General features: G+C 46.5%; 1 long non-coding RNA gene across 2 annotated transcripts; it reads right to left on the bottom strand.

The window, feature by feature from the left end:
* Positions 1-2,889: 2,889 nt before the first annotated feature.
* Positions 2,890-5,475, bottom strand: LOC126991420 (uncharacterized). 2 transcript variants are annotated; one of them, XR_007745510.1, is made up of 4 exons: positions 4,115-5,475; positions 3,750-3,822; positions 3,385-3,530; positions 2,890-3,238 (listed from the first exon to the last, which is right to left on the bottom strand). It is a non-coding gene; the product is annotated as an uncharacterized LOC126991420 (long non-coding RNA). The 2 variants fall into 2 exon arrangements; XR_007745509.1 differs by having other exon boundaries at positions 3,750-3,968.
* Between the last annotated feature and the right edge of the window lie 4,789 nt (positions 5,476-10,264).

Consider the following 10,264-nt stretch of genomic DNA (forward strand, 5'->3'; position numbering starts at 1 on the left):
CACTCCACCACTGGCACCACTGGAGGGATCTTTCTTTTGCTTCCCGGAGATCTTGGTTGGAGCAGCTTGGGCCCAACACGCAGCCTCGGAGAAAATGTTCCATTGTTTGATTGGACTCACCACAGGGGCAGGCTGCGCTAGCCGCGAGTCCCCACCTCTGAAGGTTGCCGTTTGTCTTGCCAACTCCAGCCCTGGCACGGTTTAGGGTTACCCACTCTTTCCTGTTAAACGTTGTTCCGTTCGGGAGGTTTTCAGATAGTGGGGGGAGTGGCCCATGTGGTGGGGTCCTACTAATCTCCATCCACTGCTCATGCCGATATTGAGTTGGTGTGCGTCCTTGTAGCCCTATAACAGTGGCGAAGCTCTTGCGTGAGACAAGCCTTCGCCGCATTTCTTGGTGACCATACAGTGGGTGTCGGTTGTCGGTCAATTGCTTGTCCCGCTCCTGCTTGGTGATGGCGTCACGTCTGATGGAGGGTGGCGCAATGCTTGCAAGGCTATATAGGGCCGGTAGTGGGGTCGACTTCAGGTTGCCTGTTATTATTCGGCAAGCCTGGTTTAATTCTGGGTCCACAGTTGTTGCATGGCAGAACCGTGCCCACACGGGGGCACAGTATTCCGCGGTGGAGTAGCACAGTGCCATGGCGGTTGTTTTTAGGGTTTGTGGGTCGGTTCCCCATGAAGAGTTTGCAAGTTTTTGTGATAGGTTGTTTCGGGTTGCGACTTTTCTTTAAGTTTCCTTGTGTGCTATTTAAAAGACAATGTCCTATCCAGAGTCACACCCAGATATACAGGATACTTGGTGTTTTCACGTGTTTTGTTTTCCCAAGTGACCTTGAGGCTTCTTTCTGCTTGGCTGTTGTTAAGATGGAATGTGCAGACTTGGGTTTTTCCTGGGTTGGCATTTAGGAACCAATGTTTGTAGTAGGCTAATAGAGACTGCAGTGCATCTGTGAGGCTGGTTTCGATGGCATGGAAGGATTTTGCTTGCATCGCAATGCAAAGATCGTCTGCATAGATAAATCTGCGGATGTTCTGGAATTGCCGCTGGTCATTGGTGTAAATGTTGAATAACATTGGAGCCAACACCGATCCCTGTGGTAACCCGTTCCTTTGTAGCCTCCACCTGCTTGTTTTGCTGTTCATCTCTACAAAGAACCTCCGGTTGTTCAGGAGGGACTCTATCACCCGGACAACGGTTGAATTTTTCACTAATTTGGCTACCTTAAATAGGAGAGCCCTGTGATTCACCGTGTCATATGCCGCAGTGAGGTCAACGAAGACTGCTCCAGTTTTCAGTTGTTTTTCAAAGCCGTCTTCTATGTATTGTGTGAGGTTCAGGACCTGGCCGCAGCAGGAGCGGCCAGGTCTAAAACCTGCCTGGTCGTGGGACAGTTGGTCATCAATGTCAATGATGATGATGATGATGATGATGATAATACACGATTCGAGTACTGGCTAGGATAAGTCAATGATGATGATGATGATGATGATGATGATGATAATAAACGATTCGAGTACTGGCTAGGATAAGTCAATGATGATGATGATGATGATGATGATGATGATGATAATAATAAATGATTCGAGTACTGGCTACGATAAGTCAATGATGATGATGATGATGATGATGATAATAAACGATTCGAGTACTGGCTACGATAAGTCAATGATGATGATGATGATGATGATGATGATAATAAACGATTCGAGTACTGGCTAGGATAAGTCAATGATGATGATGATGATGATGATAATAATAATAATAATAAACGATTCGAGTACTGGCAACGATAAGTCAATGATGATGATGATGATGATGATGATGATGATGATGATGATAAACGATTCGAGTACTGGCTAGGATAAGTCAATGATGATGATGATGATGATGATAAACGATTTTAATAATAATAAAAGTTATAATAATGACAAGAATGATAATAATAATAATAATAATAATAATAATAATAATAATAATAATAATAATAATAATAATAATAACTATTATAATAATAATAAAAGTAATAATAATGACAATAATAATAATAATAATAATAATAATAATAATAATAATAATAATAATAATAATAATAATAATAATGATAATAATATAGAAATAATTATATGACTAATATAATAATTACAATAATTAATTATACTTTCCTCGGAGATTATAGTAAGTATTGATAATACGGTGCAGTAAAAACTAAGGTTTGGGCCCACGCTTGGCTGTACGTGACCTCGGTGTTCATATCCCTTGCACTACTTTTGAACGCGAGTTAGGTGTGAACCCACCGCCCAGAGACACGGAGCTAGTGTGTGTTAGCACAGTTTACTTCCTCCAGCCACCCGCCAATCAGTCGCCCCGAGACAGAGGGTGACCAGCCTCGAGAGCTGGACGCCGACTGCTGGGAAAGAAATCACAGTCCGGCCCACTCATGCGTGCCAACCACCGCAGCACAAGAGCGCGGGATGACAATCATCATCATAATAGTATTTATAATAGTGCAATTGATTTTAATTGTAAAAAAGAAGAAAAGAAGAATAATGATTATGATTATATATTTTTTTTATTTCATCAAAGTAATGATAATAATATTTACTGTCAATATGATTTCCATTATATTTTAATTAATATATCTATTTTAAATGTATAATGGTATTCATTATCAGTTTTCATAGTCAATAAAAACAATTTGTTACTATTGCACTGAAAGAACTACTTACGTATTCCAATGTCATTGATGTCCTTGTAGTCCCATGCCTTCAGGTGCCTGGACGATGATATTGGGGACTCTTGGTCTTGAGAAAGACAGATGAAACGAATGCCTTTTCCTTCTTTGATGAAATTGTAGACCAACATGACTTGCCCCACCATACCTGTTGATCAAATACATCTTTGTTATTTTCAAGCCATACGGAAGGGCTCGTCGCCTAGACCGCCCTACGACGGGTGCTCCTACGGGCCCATCTCCATGCAGGCCGCCTCCCCGCCCCAAGCACCGCACGGCAGGACCTGTTGACGGGTGCTCCTACGGGCCCATCTCCATGCAGGCCGCCTCCCCGCCCCAAGAACCGCACGGCAGGACCTGTTGACGGGTGCTCCTACGGGCACATCTCCATGCAGGCCGCCTCCCCGCCCCAAGCACCGCACGGCAGGACCTGTTGACGGGTGCTCCTACGGGCACATCTCCATGCAGGCCGCCTCCCCGCCCCAAGCACCGCACGGCAGGACCTGTTGACGGGTGCTCCTACGGGCACATCTCCATGCAGGCCGCCTCCCCGCCCCAAGAACCGCACGGCAGGACCTGTTGACGGGTGCTCCTACGGGCACATCTCCATGCAGGCCGCCTCCCCGCCCCAAGAACCGCACGGCAGGACCTGTTGACGGGTGCTCCTACGGGCACATCTCCATGCAGGCCGCCTCCCCGCCCCAAGCACCGCACGGCAGGACCTGTTGACGGGTGCTCCTACGGGCACATCTCCATGCAGGCCGCCTCCCCGCCCCAAGCACCGCACGGCAGGACCTGTTGACGGGTGCTCTTACGGGCCCATCTCCATGCAGGCCGCCTCCCCGCCCCAAGCACCGCACGGCAGGACCTGTTGACGGGTGCTCCTACGAGCCCATCTCCATGCAGGCCTCCTCCCCGCCCCAAGAACCGCACGGCAGGACCTGTTGACGGGTGCTCCTACGGACACATCTCCATGCAGGCCGCCTCCCCGCCCCAAGCACCGCACGGCAGGACCTGTTGACGGGTGCTCCTACGGGCCCATCTCCATGCAGGCCGCCTCCCCGCCCCAAGCACCGCACGGCAGGACCTGTTGACGGGTGCTCCTGCGGGCACATCTCCATGCAGGCCGCCTCCCCGCCCCAAGCACCGCACGGCAGGACCTGTTGACGGGTGCTCCTACGGGCACATCTCCATGCAGGCCGCCTCCCCGCCCCAAGCACCGCACGGCAGGACCTGTTGACCGGTGCTCCTACGAGCCCATCTCCATGCAGGCCGCCTCCCCGCCCCAAGCACCGCACGGCAGGACCTGTTGACGGGTGCTCCTGCGGGCACATCTCCATGCAGGCCGCCTCCCCGCCCCAAGCACCGCACGGCAGGACCTGTTGACTTGCTCATTCCAACGGCTCTGTGGGCGTCCCCTTGGCCTCCTCCACTCGGGACTGTTTCTCACAGAAACAACCCGGTGAGCAGCGTCCACTTCTAGGTTGCGTGCCACGTGCCCGTATTGCAAGAGTTGGCATTCATGGACTATGAATACACACACACACACACACACACACACACACACATACACACGGCCCGGTAGCTACGCCTACACACGGCCCGGTAGCTCAATGGGTAGAGCGTCTGCCTCACAACCAGAAGGACCGGGGTTCGATTCCCCAGCCGGGTGAGATAAGTTGGGTTTATCTTCTTTCACGTGTAGCCGCTGTTCACCTAGCAGTGAGAAGGTACGCGACGTAAGGCGAGGAGTTGTGGCCTCGTTGTCGCGGTGTGTTGTGTGTGAGTGGTCTCAGTCCTACCCAAAGATCGGTACTATGAGCTCTGTGCTTTTTCGTAGGGGAACGGCTGACTGTCTCGAGAAGGACCCGCAGCAGACCAAGAGGTGAATTACACACACACACACACACACACACACACACACACACACACACACACACAAATGCATATAAACACACACCTAAAAACACGCTCACAAACATACGTACAAATGTAAAACAAATATTTTTAGGTGTGTTGTATGTTTTCCCTTCCTTTCTTCCTTCCTTACTTCCTTCCTTATTACTTACTTACTTACTTACTTACCTTCCTTCCTTCCTTCCTTCTTTCCTTCCTTCCTTCTTTCCCTCCTTCATTCCTTCCTTCCTTCCTTACTTATTACTTACTTACTTACTTACTTCCCTTCCTTCCTTCCTTCCTTCTTTCCTTCCTTCCTTCTTTCCCTCCTTCATTCCTTCCTTCCTTCTCTTCTTCAACTCCCTCGAGTCATTCCCTCTTTCCCTCCCTTCCCTCCTTCCCTCCCTCTTTAATTCCTCCCTTCCACTGGTGCCGCCGGTGGCTGCCCTCCCTCGCCTCGGAGGCTTCTGTTACACCGAAGATTTCCTATGGTTTCGTACCTTAGAAGCCTTATGCCACCTTAAAATTATTTTGGAAAGCGGTCAGCAAAAGAAAGAATGCTTAATACATCTTACCAGCCTCCCGTTGGTTTAACAAAGAGCTAAAGGCTGGTGCCGACCCCCTTAAAATTTGAAGCCTTCCAGAGCGATGAGTGGGAATCGTTCGCGTATGATCATCGGCCCTCATCGGTCTAGTGGTCGTTAGCCGGTGCGAGGGAACCTTTAGCTCTCGAGCACACGCGCCCTGGAGCAGCCTTCTTTCATCGGTATATCCTCTGGTGGACTTACCGCAGCCACACTTCATAATTCACACCTGCAAACCAGACACCCTGCACCTGCCAGTCCGTAACGTACCTTCCTGCTGTGCTGTGCTCTCCACTTTGTAGACAGAAAGTGGTTGTGATCTGTTGAAAGAAAGAAACTTCCTCTATAAGTTTTGCAAGGAAGTCATGGGCGCAATAGTAATGTGAGGACGAGGAGAGAGCTGAGATAAGGGTAAGGGATAAACACAAATTAATCATTATACTTTTAAACAGAGTAATAGGGACGAATATTTACAAAGTACCGATGATAACAATGAAGCAGCCCCCCCCCCCCCCCCACACACACACACACACTAACAAATATGTGATAGCATGAGACGTGAAAAAGAACTCTGACTTGTAACGCTGATTTCCCATTAGCTTAACAATGGAAAGTTCGGCCTGGGCTCGCGGGCCTGGGTTTGAATTAGGGATGTTCCGATGTATCGGCAGTATCGGTCCATTTTTTTATCGGTATCGGTATCGGCTGATTTACTGCCGATATTTAAAAGAAATTTGCTACGTTTCCTATTATTCGTTGCAAGTTATTTTGTTAAGCAGATGTTGATGTTTTTAGTGATGAAAAATTAATTATTAGTAATACTAAATCATGTAGTACAGTGGTTCTTAACCTGGGGGGTGCTACCCCCTAGGGGGGCGTGAGTGGTTTCCAGGGGGGGCGCGAGCCTCCGGTGAAAAGTATACATTTTTTCAGTTATTGCTATTTTCTTGACAAGAGCGTGGGGCAGTACTGTAAAGATAAGTTTATGAAATGATGCAGAAGTATTGTCGTTACTAATTCTTGTTTTCAAAAGTCTCCCAGGCATACCATTTTCCGTATACACTGAGCCCCCCTGAGTGACTGAAAAGACCAAGAAGAGCCATAACATTGGAGTGTGTCTCATAAAACCAAGTATACTCTGTGCAGCAGAACTCGTTCTGGGGAAAGATAGTGCAAACAAGCTTTCCCAAATTTCTCTGTCAAACGATACAGTCAAGAAAAGGATCGATGAATTGTCTCAAGATATCACAGATCAAACTCTCGACCAAGCAAGAGCCTCCCCTGTTTCGGCCATTCAGTGTGATGAAACGACTGATATCGCTCAGTGTTCTCAGTTACTGATGTATGTTCGTTTCGTGTCAGGCAACAATATAAAAGAGGAAATTCTATTCTGTCACCCCATGGAAGGTTGCACAACAGCAGAAGCTATTTTTCGTAATTCATCTAACTTTTTTCAGGAAAATAAACTTTCTTGGGACTCACTGGTAGGGTATGTACTGATGGAGCTCCAGTCATGCTTGGTCTGCAGTCTGGGTTCGTCACAAAGGTGAAAGAAAAAAATCTCAGTAATGAGTACACACTGCATACTTCATCGTGAAGCCTCAGCATCCAGAACTTTGCCTGCTGAAGTGAGGGATGTCCTGAAGGTGGCTATCAAGGTAGTCAACTTCATCAAAGCTGGAGCCTTAAACAGTCGTCTCTTCAAACTGCTGTGTAAGGATATGGAATCCGAACATGAAGCCTTGCTTTTTCACACGAGCGTACGATGGCCATCAAAAGGGAACATGCTTGGACGGCTTTATGAGCTACGAGAAGAAGTAGCAATATTTCTAGATTCAAAGCAGAAGGCAAACCTTCATGACAAATTCCAGTCTGAAGGCTTTCAGATAACTCTAGCTTACCTGGTGGACATTTTTGAAGCATTGAATGCTGTGAACCTTAAACTACAAGGGAAAAACATCAACATCGTCATGCATCATGACACCATTCGAGCCTTCATGGCCAAACTCGACCTCTGGAAATGTGGAATTCAGCAGGAAATACAGCCAGTTTTAGAACTTGGATTCTGCTGTCGCTCACAGTAACCTTGACTCTGAGTTAAGGAAACAAATAATCACTCATCTAAGTGACTTGAAAGCAAAATTCATCAGATACTTCCCAGATATAGACGAGAAGCGTGAAGCCTGGAAATTCATGAGGAACCCATTTCAATGTGAGGTAGCTGATGTTGCTGATGAAGTCCAGGAGGAGTTCCTTGAGTTGAAGTTCAACTCCACAGCTAAAGAAGACTTCAAAGATATGGATTTGGAGACGTTCCGGGTCAAGTACCTTCCTGTTTACCCTCTGATCTCACATCAGGCTCTTCGGATTCTAACAATGTTTGGATCCACGTATCTATGTGAAACTGCATTTTCCACGCTCGTTGCTATCAAAACCAAGTATAGAAACCGCCTGAACGTTGAAGGGGACTTACGTTGTGCACTCTCAAGCATTCGACCACGTATTCAAGATCTGGTAGCTAGGAAGCAGTGTCAAATATCTCACTAACCATGTATTCAAGATCTGGTAGCTGGGAAGCAGTGTCAAATATCTCACTAACCATGTATTCAAGATCTGGTAGCATTAAAACAGTGGTGTCAAATATCTCACTAACCATGTATTCAAGATCTGGTAGCTAAGAAGCAGTGTCAAATATCTCACTAACCATGTATTCAAGATCTGGTAGCTAAGAAGCAGTGTCAAATATCTCACTAACCATGTATTCAAGATCTGGTAGCTAAGAAGCAGTGTCAAATATCTCACTAACCATGTATTCAAGATCTGGTAGCTAAGAAGCAGTGTCAAATATCTCACTAACCATGTATTCAAGATCTGGTAGCTAGGAAGCAGTGTCAAATATCTCACTAACCATGTATTCAAGATCTGGTAGCATTAAAACAGTGGTGTCAAATATCTCACTAATGTAACTCATGCTTAGTAAATGGACCAAAAAAGATTTTTCTTTTCTTTTTAAATCTGGGAGTGAAATTTGTGTATAGATACAAGGGGGGCGTGGAGGCAAAGAGCAGCTCCTGGAGGGGGCGTGGAGGCAAAGAGCAGCTCCTGGAGGGGGCGTGGTAGTAAAAAGGTTGAGAACCACTGATGTAGTACTACATTACTTTGAGCACGTGGTGCATAGTACTGCAGCAGAACACTTTTTAAATCTGGGAGTGAAATTTGTGTATAGATACAAGGGGGGCGTGGAGGGAAAGAGCAGCTCCTGGAGGGGGCGTGGTAGTAAAAAGGTTGAGAACCACTGATGTAGTACTACATTACTTTGAGCACGTGGTGTATAGTACTGCAGCAGAACATTTGGTAGTGGGCCACACCTGCCTCCGAGACGCGGTGGTGGTGGTGGTGGTGGTGGCCCCGCACACGGCTTCACGCTGCTGTCTTGCGCACTTTGAATTTTTTATTTAATATTTTTAATTTAGGAGTATAATAATAAAATAATCACTTTTCTTGGTAACCAAAAACGAAACACATGCTTTTCACTATATCGACCTTTGAAGTCTAGAATCTTACTGTTACTAAAGAGCACCAGTTTCATAAAACTTCCTTTATTGAATTGAATGCACAGGTCAAAGTGCTTCCTTTTTCATTCATTTTTCACGGTAATATTTCATTTTGCCCAAGTGCTGATGTGACCTAAGTTAAGGACAAACTTGAAAACTTGGCCACTCGACGGTGGGTAGGAAACTTATAGACCGGCTTCCAGTGTGCTGGTATCGGTATCGGCAGTAGTATCGGCAGCGGCCCAGTTTTGTAGTATCGCTATTGATAAAGATTTTGGTACAACTCCAGCCTGAATCCCACGCGCACATCTCCCTCAAGTTTGTGTCATAAAGAATTGCCAACCAATCCAAGCTCCGGCTCTCGCTCGACGGTGAAGTAGACAGGACAGTAGGCGGAGGTTTTCCACCCCCCTCTCTCTCTCTCTCTCTCTCTCTCTCTCTCTCTCTCTCTCTCTCTCTCTCTCTCTCTCTCTCTCTCTCTCTCTCTCTCTCTCTCTCTCTCAGTAAATAAAGCGAACAGAATGTTGGGTTTCAGAAAAAGGAAACTCATCATTCAAGAATACTGATGTAATACGCCTCCTTGGTGAAATCGCTGCCATGCCTGGCTGCGAATCTGCGGACCCAGGAATGAATCCCGGCCAGGATAGTCGGCGTGAAGCTTACCCAGGCTTTCATCCTCCATTTCGAGGGTTTGTATTCAAGCTTGTGTACAGGCGGGAGATATGCGCGTGTGATTCAAACTTGAGATGTACCAAAACTTTAATTGATACCGATTCCGATCCCAATACTACAAAACTGGGCCGATGCCGATACTACCGATATCGATACGCGCACAATTGTAACCATTCTATAAGTTCCATGCCCATCGTCGGGTGGCCATGTTTTCAAGTTTGTCTTTAAACTTAGGTCACACCACCACTTGGGACACTTGGACAAAATGAAAGAAAAAAGAAACACTTTGACCTGGGCGTTCATTATGAACAGGTAAATGGGTAAATAGGAAACCTTGTTAGGTAAACTGATGCAGCTAGGATGTCGCACGTGGTAAAAGAGAGAGAGAGAGAGAGAGAGAGAGAGAGAGAGAGAGAGAGAGAGAGAGAGAGAGAGAGAGAGAGAGAGAGAGAGAGAGAGAGAGAGAGAGAGAGAGAGAGAAAATTCCTGTCTTCTTGATCAACACCTTCAATTTCAATACCAACCCTTTTTTACTGTGAGACACAATTCTATTCTGTGCCGTGCCGAGGACTGGCTGGGGTGTTGACAGATGCTTGATAGTGATGTTGGCAGCCAGGCTGGTGACGACCCCGGAATGCAAGGCACTCAGGCAAATGTCCGAATCCTGAAAGATTAAAATGGAAAAATCAAATGAAACATAATACAAAAGTTATGTTATTCAAATCTGGTCCATGTCCTTTAAATTTATTTTTATACGTTCTGGCTATGCCGCCGGTAGGTTTTCTTGGTGGGGTTTGGTGGTCGGCCGCAGCCTGTTTTGGCG

This window comes from Eriocheir sinensis, unplaced genomic scaffold, assembly GCF_024679095.1.
Source record: "Eriocheir sinensis breed Jianghai 21 unplaced genomic scaffold, ASM2467909v1 Scaffold276, whole genome shotgun sequence".
Lineage (NCBI taxonomy): Eukaryota > Metazoa > Arthropoda > Malacostraca > Decapoda > Varunidae > Eriocheir > Eriocheir sinensis.